This window comes from Physella acuta, unplaced genomic scaffold, assembly GCF_028476545.2.
Source record: "Physella acuta isolate Inbredline_101_S28 unplaced genomic scaffold, ASM2847654v3 ptg000642l, whole genome shotgun sequence".
In the NCBI taxonomy this organism is placed as follows: domain Eukaryota; kingdom Metazoa; phylum Mollusca; class Gastropoda; family Physidae; genus Physella; species Physella acuta.
In genome coordinates this window covers 1,246,224-1,262,133 of record NW_026732161.1, presented here as the reverse complement: position 1 = coordinate 1,262,133, position 15,910 = coordinate 1,246,224, and positions in this window count along the sequence as shown.

The following is a 15,910-nucleotide window of genomic DNA, read 5'->3' as shown; positions in this document are numbered from 1 at the left end:
GACAATTTAATAGGAAGTACATAGAAATAGTGAGTAACTAAATATTCAAATAGAATAGCGATTATTTATTGTTTATATTTATTATCATATGGTTCTTTACCGAGTGTTGCAGACTAATATTTGTATGAGTTTTAAAAATAAAATAATTATTAATATGTGTGCATGGAGCTGAAGAGCCGCATCTTGACATCAAAAGAGCCGCATGCGGCTCGCAAGCCGCAGGTTGATGATCCCTGCACTAGGTATAAGCAGCAAACATTTAAACAAATTCCACTTTGCTTTTGAAGACATAGACTAAAACAAAAACTAGTCAACAAAACGTTATGTATAATTTTATTGACGAGAACCAGCATTTGAAAAACCCAGTGCAATGGTGTTTTTGTTGAACATCATGCATGAAGAAAAGATTTTTTAAAAGAAAACATAACTTAGATTATAGAGAAAATAGACAAATAATTATTAAGTTTTAAACATATATTAAGTTTTAGACTAATTTACAAAAAAAACAAAGATACTAAAACAAAAACGATGAAAAACATTATACCAAATATAAAAATGACGATGATGCGTTTATGATAATAAATTTAAAAAAAAAAGAGATTTGAAAACAGCCAGTGCGAATTCAAATAGTTTAAGGTAATAGAGACATTAAATTGTAAAGACACTGCGAATTTAAAATAGTTTAACAAATATAAGACATTAAAATGATAAGGACTCTTTGAAAAGTTAAAGTTGGTACAGTATTTATAAAACATTAAAATGTGAAGTCGTTTTTGCAAATTTAAAACAGCCTTAGGAATTTGAAGACATTATAATGCAGAAACTTCGTTGCCAATGGGTCGTCCATAAATGACGTTACGCTTTTTTAACGATTTTTACATACCCCCTCCCCTCCGTCACACATCGTCACAAAAAGCCAGACCCCCTCCCCCCAAAATGACGTCACACCTCAGCCTACAACCCCCCTCAAATTTGCAGTTCAATTTATTTTAAAACATCGATATTTTTCTAAAATCTTGTCTGAACTAAGTCAATATAGAGTATTTTAATAAATTCCTATTACATTTTATTAAAACAGTTTTCTAAAACGCGAAATAACGTCTAAAATTCGTTTTCTAACATTGCTTTTTTATAATGCAAAAGTGTGACGTCTCAACATCTGAGCCTCCCCCCCATCCTCCTCACCACTCACCCTACGAGTGTGACGTCATTTATGGACGACCCCCAATTGAAAATAGTTTTAAGAATTTAAAGACGCTAAAATGTACATGTACAATTTTTAATTATTCAGGAATTTAAAAATATCAAATTGTAAAGTCGATTTTGCAAATCTAAAATAGTTTTAGATTTAAAGACATCAAATCGTAAAGATTCCTTGTATCTGTGAAGTCTTCTCCCTCAAACTTCTGTTAAAAAAATAATTAAGGTTAATGACAGGTAGGCCCTACACTGTTTCATTTGTTGTATTCATTTCTAAATTAACATGCACCCATTTATGTATGACACAATTAAATACAAATCTTCAAAGTATTATTCAGAAATCCTATTAAAAATAAACTATTTTATGCACTTATATTATTAACGCGAGTTAGTAAATGGGGACAGCCAAATAAATATCGAACACAGAACAACACAAAATATAATCTTTATTCTTCTTCTTCTTTGCGTTCGTAATGATAGTGTTGAAAGAGATTTCCTATAACACAATTAAGTAGTCCTATACGTGTCAACTTGTTATGCGCCATTGAGGCCATTGACTCCGATTCGTGGCCTGCTTTCCGTTTTTGGATTTGCTTCCACAGCCTTTGTCCAAACAAGAACAAACTACAAGGCAGTATTTGTTTGATTTTAGAGTTGTCTCTCCTAGAAGAGTTGCTGTCCTCAGCTTTCGAACCACATCCAACCGAGGGTTCGAACTTAGACTTTTCGGTTTAGCAACAATGAGCTTTACAAACTTTTTTAAAAGTAATTATTTTCAGTGTTTTTTTTTTATACCTGTAGTTTAACAGAGTTTGTTTTTCGCGACAAATATATAACCTTATTTTTAAAACAAACCGATCAGATTGAAGTAGACTTTTAGTTCAATCATTCAAAACATACATTTTGGGTTAAGAGTTAACATTTATCGTATGTTTTCGATCTGTGCATTATGTAAAGTAGTAGGGAAAACAACACTTTCAAACAACGCACATAAGAAAGGAATATTTATAGTCGAACAAAAACAGTGTAAATTTGAGATGGGTATTCCATGCAGACAGATGGGATGAAATTGTATTCGCGGCAATACATTAAACACTTCCAAAAACAGTTCTGTATTTCTAGCACATAAAATATGGTGTGATTAGTACTACTCTCATTTATCTTTACTTTCTAATAAAGTGTGTTTGGTACCCATTGGAGCTGGGTGGACTCAGAAAAGTCATACGTTCTGGAATATATCTAAAATAAGTACTTTTGGTAAACAATCGTGTATCTATTGCTACGATATCTACTAAGCAAAGAGGATTAAAAATTGTTGTCATTTTATTTATATTATCAAGGTGATGTTACACTTTAATATTTTAAACATTCAAAAGTCTTAGAAAGTGTAATTAATAATTTTCTACACTAAAGCATTATATTTATAATTTTTTCAATGAAGTAGGTTATCTATGCAGAATTATTATCCTTTTTTACTTTCTCGTAAATACGTAGTATAGAGAAAGTATTGTAATCGTGCAAAAAAAAAAATCGAGATTTTTACAAATCTCGACGTTTTACACCTCACTGATACGGAAAAACATAATTTTGCAATCTTGTCCGTATGTCTGTGTGTGTGTGTGTCTGTGTGTCTGTCCGTGTGTAAACACGATAACTTGAGTACCGTTACAGCTAGGTTGATGAAATTTCATATATAAGTATTTTATCAAAATCGTAGATCCGTATCAACTTTTGAGCGATTTCCGATAACCGGAAGTGGTACTTTTCCTACTTTGAATTTTTCAAAAGCCTATAACTTGAGTACTATTTCAGATAGATAAATGAAATTTCACATGTAAGTAAAAGATCTAATTCTCTACCTTCTGTTAAATTTTGAGTAATTTCCGTTGACTGGAAGTAGTAATTTACGCTACTTCCGATTTCTCAAAAAACTAATGTAAATTTTTAAAGTACTAATAATATTGCGCACTATTATACGCGTTTTTATTCGGCGTTTGCTTGGTGCGCAATGTTTTTTTTTATGAGATTCTATTCTATTTTTAAAAGTTTAAGTATTTAAAATGGATTAAAAATCATAACTATATCCCCAGTTACCATCCCCTGTTGTTTTATATAAGAATATTCGAGAAAGTTTAGGGGAGATCACTACCGGTTTATTATTCTTTAACGTAACAAAAACTTAAGGCCTATTATTATTTTAATTTACGGATGTAAAGATCCAAAATGTTAACTTACTTGTACAAGTAAACCGTCTTTTTTAACCTCTCTTGCAATGTTTTCCTAAAAACACAAGCAAAGTTGTTTCAATTAAATGCGCAATGAATACTGTGCTTGCGAACTACTAAATCCTAAATAAGATTGATATGCTACTAAATGAAAAAAAAAATATACTTGTAGAAGTTGCCATAGCAGCAGTTGTTGATGTAGTTGTGGTTTCAATGGCTGAAATTTAAGAGTTTTATTTATTATTGTAAAGAGCTTTGTCACACAAAAATACACTTTGACTAAACAGTTTACAATTAACTCCATCTCAATATCTGCCAAAGTAAAGTTCTATTTTAAACCTGATCGGTGCAGTTGAAGTAGAGTTTACTTGTTACTGATACCCTGCACATTGTTATAGATAGTGTGTCAGCTCTATGCCAACCTGCTTTTATTTACGCTAACGTGTGTCTCGTACCCATCAGAGCTGGGTGGACTCACAGATGTTGTACAGACTTAAACATAATTTAGAATTCGACACATTTGGATTACCAGTCGTATGCTCTACTATTCGACCAAACCTTCCCTAATATATACCATAGTATTCAAAAATTACTTTAGATAGCTGAATATAATCTGAAAACAAGCTCTAAAATAAAAAAAAAAAATCAAAGCAATAAAGCACAATGCGAAAAATAATGTATATGCCTTTTTAAAAGTACAAGCATCTATATATAGTTAATTCTCTTCATGTGGACCATGCGAGACACCACGCAAGCGCACGCTGTTACTGCCCCGCTCTCTAGGTATATAGCTACAACCCCCACATCCCCACCATTATGGTGAGCTAAAGTTCACCCCGAATGTTTACAATTGTAGAGCCGGGTAGAATTAGTAACGGCTATTAGGGGCAGATAATTTACATTTTAAACGATTTGAAACTAAGGGGTGGTAAGAAATTCTGCTTGAGCTTTTCATTGTCGTCCATAAACTGTCTTCACGGACGGCTGCTTTCAGAGTGGCGGGGGGGGGGGGTGAAGGGGGAGGGCGGGGACATGGAAGGGAAAATAGTGTCTAATTCACTAACTATGAAGTACTGAAAAGTAAGAAAAAAAAAAAAAGAAGCGTATGATACGTAGGATAATTAACATTAACATTTTTCTTTTAAAATGATGGTAATGCAATATATATATATATATATATATATATATATATATATATATATATATATATATATATATATATATATATATATATATGCAATAAATATATATTTTGCAACGTTAAGCTTTAGTTTCAGAGGACGTTATGTATTCAAAGAATCGTTGAAGCATGACATTTTGCTTCGGCGCCAATGTTGACCTCTAGTCACTAGTTAATGTAAAGGTAGGCTTTTAAGAATTAGTCGTGTGGATAAATATATATTGCATTATCAATGTTGAATGGTTACTTGTTACCAAACTTAAAGAATCACACTAAATGGCTCAGTGTAAAATATAAATTCTAGTGTTAGATTGTATCATACACGTATTTGTATTTAAAATTAAAATAACCCATAAAATTGAGTTTAAAAATGAGGAACATAATCATTTAAAAGCGAATGCCTACCCCTTTCACAGCGAAGATACGCAAATCCTGCGGTTTCTGTTGTGGTGTCTAGCTTATCTCTACTGAACACGTTAATGTAGCATGACCCAAAAATGTATGTGAATCCATTCGATTTAGTGTTGTTAAACGAAAGTTGTATGCATTCCTGAAATTGAAAACTTGTTAACATGTATTTGATAATTTCATTTTTAACTCACACAATCGATACAGGATATATATATATAAATATATATATATATATATATATATATATATATATATATATATATATATATATATATATATATATATATATATATATATATATTTATATATATACATATATATATATATATATATATATATATATATATATATATATATATATTGTAAACCCCTTATGTAACATATAAATTGCTTCGATTTTTAAATCTTGTATTAAACTCTCTTTCTCGTCCATTCTGTCGATAGTCTGACTGTCGACAGTCGTCGTCATAGATCAAAACGCTCGAGCGAGATTTCGGGTGCTTTAAACTGACAGATTCGTTTAATAGTTTGCACGTAGGGCAAGCCTCATCTGCCCGAGGGTACAAACTCGGGAACTAAGCTTATCAACCATAAGCTTACCCGCTACAACCCTCAACAAATTAAAAAGACACTTTGTTTATTATAGCACAATTAAAATTAAAGACCTACATCAAATGTGACTGTTTGTGAAACTCCATCAACATATCCAGCGGGATAGGCTGAGCACTGGGCTGAGATAATATTTAAAAAAAACTAGAAAATATATAAAAATAGATATATAGATAACGGAAAAAGATTGTTTGAAATTAGATAAATAAATCAATGAATAATTAAAGGGATACATGAATAAATAAAAATTCTTAACGGTAGAAAATGTTTTTTAAACGTACCAGAGAGAAAAACGAAACACACACACACAAACGCAAAGAGAAACATATATAATGGTTTAGTTCATAAATTGTATTTATACATTTAAATCTAATTTAATCACCCCAATAAGTAAAAAGATATTATGAGTTTAAGATAATATATACGTAGAAAAAATTAAATATAAGACTCTGATCCCACTATTCAGGAAATAAAAACATAATCTTAACCCTAATCTGTTTTAATTGTGATCCTTAATAATCAATGCATTTGGAATTCACACAAATCGATGGTAGATCATAATAAATATTACTTAAATACCAATATTATGAGTCAGTTGTATCTCAATTTAAATAACATCCCCTAACATAAACTTAAACTTATTAAACTAATTCGTTCTATTCACTCTACTGTTATAAAATGTATCAATTTTTTTCTACGAATATAGGCGAGAATATTATTTATCATTGATAAGTTTAATCGCCATAATGTTATATTCTGAAATTGTTTATTATCTAAAGTAATGATTTTCAAAAATGATGTTGATGGTTTTGTAAAACAAGTATCATTTTCCTAAACTTATCAATTTAATTACCATCATGTCTATTAAACAAAATCAAAGAAAATGTAACAGCTTTCAAATAAAAATTTAAAGTATATAAATAATTTCTCTTTGCTTTTTATAATACCAATTACTTTCCTTGATAAAAAATTAAAAAAGAAACAACCTTATATTGATGAAAAAAAAGTATTTTTATCAGTTTGTTTTCGTGTTTTAAAAAAAAATAATTATATAATTAGAGTAGATGGATGAAAATCAATAACAGTTTTGAAGCCCCTCTTAATGTCCTCTATGTTTACTTCTATCTTTCTATTTGTGGACAAGCTGGGGGTGTTATAGTCGTGCACTTAATTAAATCAGCGCTTCCACCTGCGTCCCGGCAGGGTGCGTTTCTCTTCCTAGGCTATTATGTGAGCACTATGGTGCATACTTTCGTTTTATAGAGCGTGACAAGCTGTGGGTAAAAGAGTTACTATAGTCGTTGAATAAATCCAAATGAGCACGTCCTCCGGCGCCCCGACCGAGTGCATTTTAGCTCCCCGGGCCTTCCCGTGAGCACAATGGCGCCTATGTTAGTTTAAGTGAGTGCAATATGTTAAGCAATATATCATTTACAAAGTTGAATCAAGCGGTTCCGCCAGAGCCCCTACAGGGTGCGATTTGGCGCCCTGGCTAGATTGGGAGCACTATGCTTTTATGTTTGCGTTTTGGTTTGCGTTTTCGTTTGCATTTACGATTGCGTTTGTCATTGTGTTTGTGTGTGTGTTTTTTATTGCGTTAGTGTTTGCGTTTGGTTTGTGTTTATGTTTGTGTTTATGTTCTGCGTTATGTTTGCTTTTAGGCTTGCGTTTGTGTTTGTATTTGTGTTTGTGTTTATGTTTGTTTTTTCGTTTTTTATTTTTTTGTAGTTATATTTGTTTTAGCGTTAGATAATATTTGTTTGCCAAAGGGCTTATATTTGTTTTTTGATTGGTTGTGTTTAGGGTTAGTTCGAAACGTAATATATTTCGCAAACCTGGTAAATTCATGATATATACTTCATAATAAACACATAGTCACACATGGTCCTTTACAGAAAGTTTTTTTTACAGAAGCCAGTGCAAGGCCTGGCTGGGACGGCTAGTTTTATTAATAAAAAAGTCTGGATGTAGTTTCATAACAAGCATCAATCTATGTTTAATTCCTGTTTTTGTTTTGTATTTTCATTTTTAAATTTTAAAAAGCATAATATATTATAAAATATCATTATATGTTTTGAGTCAGTAATGTAACCTTTAGACTTACATGAATTGTACGAGCATCTTGTCAAGACTGAAGAATAACCGCTTGATGTGGTTACTGGTGTCTTCAGTACATAATTTGTGCATACGCCATCGTACTCAAAACTCGAGCATTTCGAGTTGGCGACACAAGCCAAAAAACAATCCTAAAACAAAAAGATGGAAACTTCAGAAACGTAATACTTGCTTTTTATTCTATTTAAGCTCTTCTTAACACACTAGCATAATTCTATCATAATGACACATTTTTAGTTTAATAATTTTTCTGATTGGGTAGCTCTCTTTATTTACTTCCAAAATTTTCCCTTTTTTCCAGTGCAATACATGCCACGCTATGTTACCTCTTCTGTTTAATAGCTGTAGTCTTCTGTTTTTCGACGTCTTGACTCTCCTGTAGTCAGAGATACGAGCCACAAAGCTGTTGCATTGACATTTGCGTTAAAGATTTATTTCCTGCTCTAAAGTGACAATAGTATGAAATTTTAAATCGGACGTGGACATGGCTTTTTATGTCCTCGTCGGCTTCCATTTCCTCGATGAACACACTTTACAGATATGTGATTTCGGTTATCTCTATCTTTCCTTCTACCTTAGGCTGTTAAAAAGTAAATTACCCTTTCGAGTCTGACGGTCCAAGTTGAGTTCACCGGTTTAAGTAACGTCGACATATTTTTAAGTAGTGTGGTCTTCAGGACAGAGTGACATATAGATAGACAGAGAGACAGACTGACAACATAGCAAAACTAGTATACATATTATTTAGATGCTTACTTGAAATGAGTTAATAGCTGCAACGTTCTGGGTGAATTGATCGATAGTATCGTAAGGAATGCAACCATCTTCAATAACATTTGAACAAAATTTCTTTAGTTACACATATTTATAGTTATACATATATCTATCTATCTCTATCTATCTCTATAGAAATTTTCTGTTTTATCAAAATTTTCTTTTAACGTTATAGACGTTACTTACTTAATTTACATATTTAGTTATAGGAGGAAACACTCATTTAATTATAAAAGTTGATAACAATTACTATACCTATATATTTGTTTTCAAAACAAACATGGCTTCTGCTAAAAATCAAACACCGTAGCCCATTTAATAAACCGGGAGTGATCTCCCCTAAACTTTCTCGAATATTCTTATATAACTCGGAATATAGACATGATTTTAATTACTTAAACTTTTAAAAATAGAATATAATCTCGTAGAAAAAAGAATTGCGCACCAAGCGAACGCCAAAACAAAATGTGCATAATAGTGCGAAATATTATTACTACTCTATAAATTTACATGCGTTCTTTGAGAAATCGGAAATAGTGTAAATTAGTACTTCCGGTCAACCGAAATTACCCAAAATTTGACAGAAGGTAGAGAATTTTATTTTTTACTTACAAGTTAAATTTCATTTATCTATCCGAAAAAGTACTCAAGTTATAGGCTTTGAAAAATTCAAAGTAGAAAAAGTACCACTTCCGGTTATCAGAAATCGCTTAAAAGTTGATACGAGTCTACGATTTTAATAAATTACTTTTATATGAAATTTCATCAACCTAGCTGTAACGGTACTCAAGTTATCGTGTTTACACACAGACACACACACAGACACGCACACACACAGAGACATACGGACAAGATTGCACAATTATGTTTTTTCCGTATCAGTGAGGTGTAAAACGTCGAGATTTGTAAAAAAAAAAATTGTGCACGATTACAATACTTTCTCTATACTTCGTATATACGAGAAAGTAAAAATGTAATGCATTTTAAAGCTAAATTTAACGATTTATAAGTTTATAGTTTTTATTAGGTTTCAACACTACTATCAATTTTTAATTGGATAGGCTTAAAAAATAATCGTATTCGAGAAAACAATTATTTTATCTAGCGCTATAGATAAACTAGACTAAAACTATTTTTTATTCTTGCTAGTGAACACGTAGAATCTATTTGCAACAAGCGTGACCGTCCTCTCACGTTGCCGCGGTCTCAGAAGAAAGTCTGGTGCAATATTTTAAGAAGGTTTCATCATTACGTAGTCAATTTTATATCTTTAAACATCTGACATTGTTTTATAACGCTTATTTTTTTAAAAAAATGTAAACAATGCCTGCGTAATATTTCATGAAAATATTTTGGAAGGTCTAGTAAACCCTAACAAGGAGATAACCATACATAATCAAGATCCAACTAAAATAATATTTTTTTCGACTAGTACGATGATATTTTCCATTTTATATGGCTGTCCCTTACTCACCTTCAGCGTAACACATACTGTACAGAAGGCATGCTGCTACTATCAGATGAAATGTTCCTAGTGACATCTTATTTGAAGTTAGCTTACGTTTCTGTAGAATTGATATCTACCTTTAAAACAATCATACAACTTAATTAACGACATTCTATTGATATAAATTATAAATACAGTCCACATTTAGTTATACTATTTCAGAATAAAAGCGTTGGTTGCGCTAGAAATCGTTTAAACAAGATCTGAACACATTCATTTAAAATTTGCGCTTGATAGCGCAGAAAACGTGTTTTTAAATGTCAATTTTAAGTAAACTTTTAGAATGATTAAACGACTAACTAAATAAAATTTTAAATCTTATTGTTTTGTCATCTGGTCTAGACTTATATGTCAATTTTGAAAGATACCTATCTGGTTGGTGAAGAAAAAAATAATAAATAAAAAAGCGTGGGTCACTTTAGTATCTATTGGATACCTTTACTAATGTTAAGAAAGACACCCACGCTTTTCTTTATAGTTATTTAAATAGTAGTCTATAATTTATTTTCTACTTTTTAGTGCATTATTACATAAAAGCTTGTTATTAAAATGTTTTTTATGAATTTCTTTTCAGTACTTAACATGTTTTATTTACAATAGATTTACATGACTAAAAACCATTGCGCGCATACTGAACGTGATGGCGCAGCCATAGAACGTGATGGCGCAACTATTGAACGTGATGACGCGTGTGGTGTGGTTGGATAGACATGCCTACTAATTCGGTCCAAATTTTAATTAATTCATAAAAAATTAATTAGGCATCCAATTAAGTCAAATTTAGTTTCAGATTGCATTGTCTTTATGTCTTGACCCACGTGCTAAGTGTGAATCGTATCGGTCAAGTTGAAGTTTCCGAATTTTCACTCCGGCGTTTCGGTCTAGACAGACAGACAGACAGAATGTCGAGGAAGTGAGTTAAATAAAAACTTGTAAAACAAATTCATAAAAAACGTTTTAATAACAAGCTTTTATGTAATGATGCACTAAAAAGTAGAAAATAAATTATAGACTACTATTTAAATAACTATAAAGAAAAGCGTGGGTCACTTTAGTATCTATTGGATACCTTTACTAATGTTAAGGAAGGCACCCACGCTTTTCTTTATAGTTATTTAAATAGTAGTCTATAATTTATTTTCTACTTTTTAGTGCATCATTACATAAAAGCTTGTTATTAAAACGTTTTTTATGAATTTTTTTTTCAGTACTTTACATGTTTTATTTACAATAGAGTTACATGACTAAAAACCATTGCGCGCCTACTCAACATCACTTTCAGTAGGCGCGCAATGGTTTTTGAACGCAGCCATTACGTGATGGCGCAGCTATTGAAGGTGATGACGCGTGTGGTGTGGTTGGATAGACATGCCTACTAATTCGGTCCAAATTTTAATTAATTCATAAAAAATTAATTAGGCATCCAATTAAGTCAAATTTAGTTTCAGATTGCATTGTCTTCATGTCTTGACCCACGTGCCAAGTGTGAATCGTATCGGTCAAGTAGAAGTTTCCGAATTTTCACTCCTGCGTTTCTATCTAGACAGACAGACTGTCGACAGAGGAAGTGAGTTAAATAAAAGCTTGTAAAAAGGGAGACATTATGAAAGTAAAGGCAAATTAGGGTGGAGTATATATTTTTAATGAAAGCTAGCTAAATTCAAAATAAATTCACTGAACACTAGTTATGAGAATATGAATTTAAAGCGAATGCATCACAATAAACAAGAATAGCAAAATGCATCTCAATTGTTATTGTTGCCAATCTCAATTACGTTGAAAGTCAGTAATACAGTAATAAAAATTCATCAAAATAATTGTAAACATCGCGAAAGATAGTTGAAAAAAAAATTAGCACCTGAGTGAAAGAAATTGCTGTAAAAGTGTAACCTCACTGATGTTTTATCTCCAACTGAAATTGTCTGAAGCAGGCGAAAGATTGCAGATGGATTTAGCAACAGCTGCTTCAATAAAACAAAGGTTTAATCTTATCGATACAAAACATTATCAAATAACACAACAAAATAAAAACTGTAGTCCAATAAAAGAGAACTATACTACATATGAAGATGTTAAATATAAATCAAGAAATGTGTTGATAAATCAAGAACTGTGTTGTTTAATGTTTTCACTAGCAACATGACAGAGCAAAGCTTTTCATTCACATTTGTGATACTTTTTTACTGGAGTTGATGCACTGACTGATTTGAAAATATTTTAGTCATTCTGGCTCTGGTAAAAAAACATGTTTTAAAAATTGGCAAGAAATTTTCAAGATGCCCGCCGATGTCATAGTTACCAAATAAATTTTTGCCAATTTTTTTTTAGTAGAAATGCATAAATGCATATTCGGATTTACCTTAAAAAAAAAAACTGTATAAAATATTTGCTTTCTAGTATTTAAAAAGTTTTTTTTTTTTTTTTTTACCGGATCCTACATCTTTAAATTATGAATAAATGAAAACATAATTGAAAATATGACACAAAGTAAGACCGCAACATATACAAAATGCAACGTAAATTAATGTAATGTATGTTAATGTATCTGCATGTTAATGAAATGTAAGAAATAACTCACCAGAGTAAAATAGTGGCGTTGTCTCTGTATCAACGCGTAAATGGAAAGTATATCCCAGAACGATGTGTGGACTGTATTATAAAAGGTCAATGTTCTCCAATTAACCAATCAAAACACTTCGACACACCCACGTGATATGACATTAAAAAACATAAGCGGCGCGAAAACTTTTTAGAATCTTGAAAAACACATGTATTTTAAGTAGAGAAATTCGTTTTCTTTAAAAACAGTAGACTGTAGTAAATTAAAATTGTGTTATTGCGATCACCAAGGAAAAAAGGTAATACTTAACTACGTGTACATATTAGGCAATGCTTTATCAAAAGCTGTCAGCCCCATTCAACAGCTAACAGACACACGCCAATGGCTGCTAGTGACGACATACTTATGACGTAGATGAGAGACCATGGATTACCTCCCTCTCCTTCACAGTAGACTGAGCAACTGCCTTGATCTTTTTAGATCAATCAAATGTATAACATTTGATATATAGACGTTTCTGAAGAGTCATGTAGTTAAATTTATAATTTCGCAACCAGATTGGAAAAACCCAATATATTTTATCTTTGAACTAAAAATTATAATATGTATATGTCAAAACAATTTTTAAAATATTTTTTATATTAAATATTCTGGAAGGGGGGGGGGGGGTAACCAACTCAGAGTGAACATAGTATCAGTTTTTAGATTGATGTTCTGAACATACATATATAATTTTACATATAATTATACATACACATTGATTCAGAAATAGATTAAAATAAGGTACAGTGGTATTATGACAATAAACATTTTTTTAAATGGGGAGGGGGTTATAACCCCTTAACTCCCCCTGTCTACGCCACTTCTAGCCACGATCAAGTGTGCACATAAGAACCACTACTCTAATCTATATTTACCTGACTCACTTTATGGACACTGAATCAGCTGGTCATTGTGTTAGTGAATACATTCTTGAATCTTGGACACAAAATTGAAGTGGTGATTAAGTGTGCACATATTGATTGCATCATGTCTAAAAATAACGTATACTCTATGTCATTGTAAAATATTTAAAGTCAAGCTGTTGTCTTAAGTTTTGCTTTAGGGATGATTTCCCTAAGATCAATGTCCTAAGACGGGAAAAACCTTGATGTAGTAATATGCCTGTGTAGCGTACTGTAGTAGATTATGGACAACACAGTAGGGCAGCTGAGAGGCAGGCTATAGGTTGGAGGACAGGTGGAGGCTGTAGGTTGTAGGACATGTGGAGGCTATAGGTTGTAGGACAGGTGGAGGCTAGAGGTTGGAGGACAGGTGGAGGCTATAGGTTGGAGGACATGTGGAGTCTATAGGTTGGAGGACATGTAAGGACAGGTAGAGGCTATAGGTTGGAGGACAGGTGGAGGTTATAGGTTGGAGGACAGGTGGAGCTGTAGGTTGAAGGACAGGTTGAAGCTATAGTTTGGGGACAAGTGGAGGCGATTGCGTGACACGAAGTCTCCCTGGCACCCTTGTGAACACTGTGGCGCCAACGTTCGTTTTTTTTAAAAGGCTGTACACTATAGACACAATGTGCAACAAAAATTGTTGACTATATCGAATGAGGTGCGTCCTCCGGCGCCCCGAAAGGAGGGGGGAGTAAGCACTATGGCGAGTAGATTTGTTTTAAAGAAAGCGATAGACTAAGGATACAATGTGTTGCTATAGTAACTCATTAAATGAATCAGACGTGTCCACCGGCGCCCCGCTGGTTGCTCTTTAGTGTCCAGAGCTTTCTAGCGAGCGCTATGGCGCCTATGTTTGTTTTAACAGTTCGACATACTATGGATATATAGAGGGTGCGGCAGGGTGCAATCCGACGCACCGGGATTTCTTTTGTGCAATATGGCGCTTAAATTAGTTTTAAAGAGCACCCTACAATATAGACTCGATGGCACACGATATTCGATGTTCAAACCGAGACAAGGGCTGTACGCAGCGCCACTGTCGTATGGTAAAGGGGGCTACCGAAAACGCCCCGCTAAGTCCCTGACACTCGGGCGGTCGTCGCATTTTGTTCTACCTCATTATTACGGAGAGTAAATAACATACACTCAAGTATTTCATATAGTACGCCCTGGGGCATGCTCGGCGGTAGAGTGGGCAAACCGTGCCTCGACAAGTATGATCCAAGAAATATAGCGCAGGCATTTCTTACATTTACATAACTCTACTTTAGAAAACCATGCCACGCATCTCAGCCAGTGGTGTAGCGAGGTCGGGTGTCACCCGGTGCGGCACTTAATGGTGTCAACCCCCAGAGGCGCTGCGACCCTTCCCGGGGACAAACTTTCAAGTTTTCGATTTGCACTCCCCGCCCCTCAAACTTTCGATTTGCATTCCTTATTGATATCATACAGAAAACTGGGATATGCTTCTGAAATAACCCCCTTAGTGCTTACAGAATTGTTCCAATTTTTATTAACCTAAGAAACCTAAATGAGTGTTGAGATCTGACAAAGTAATAGAATTCACCTGCTTGTTGTTTTTATAGTGGAATCAAGTCATAGTTGTATGCATCGGAAATATATTTTCTGTAACTATAGGTCAACTTATTTGAAAGTAGATACAAACGTCTTGTTTCTTGGCATTGAAATATTTAAGGAAAAAGTGAAACAACTAACATTAATTTGTGTTTGCTATTTAATTAAAAAAAAACCCATTACAACGTTTGTTGTAGTAGTAAAGCCCAATAATTGGGTTGGAAAGTGAAATTCACCATTGTTGACATGACAAACTTGGGGCTCCTAAATACACCAGGCAGAGTTTCTTCCAAACATCTCATCGGGGGGGCGAAGCCCCCCCCGAAAATTTTTTACCGCCCCCCCGAACGAAATGAAATTTATATAATTTATATAGAAAATATATACTTTTAACAGTGTCCGCCCCCCCGAAGAAAGTCTACCGCCCCCCCCCCCCCCCGAAAATTTCAAGTACCCCCCCGGAGAAAAAAGTCTGGAAGAAACACTGACCAGGACCTGGTCCCTTTAGTCCGCCACTACTAATTGCCTAACATGCTTGTGACTGGATTCATCACACTCACAATTGTTTTCTTGACACGTGTGCATTATCAGGGCGTAGCGAGGGGGGGGGGGGCGGGGGGTACGGACCGCACCGTGTGACACCATTTAAGGGGGTGACACCAAGGCAAAAAATAGCAAATATATAGAGAAAGACTTGATGGGGGGTGCAAATCGAAAATTTGAGGGGAGGGGGGTGCAAATCTAAAGTTTGAGCGAGGGGGGGTGCAAATCGGGTTTGTCCCCGGGAAGGGTCGCTACGCCTCTGGG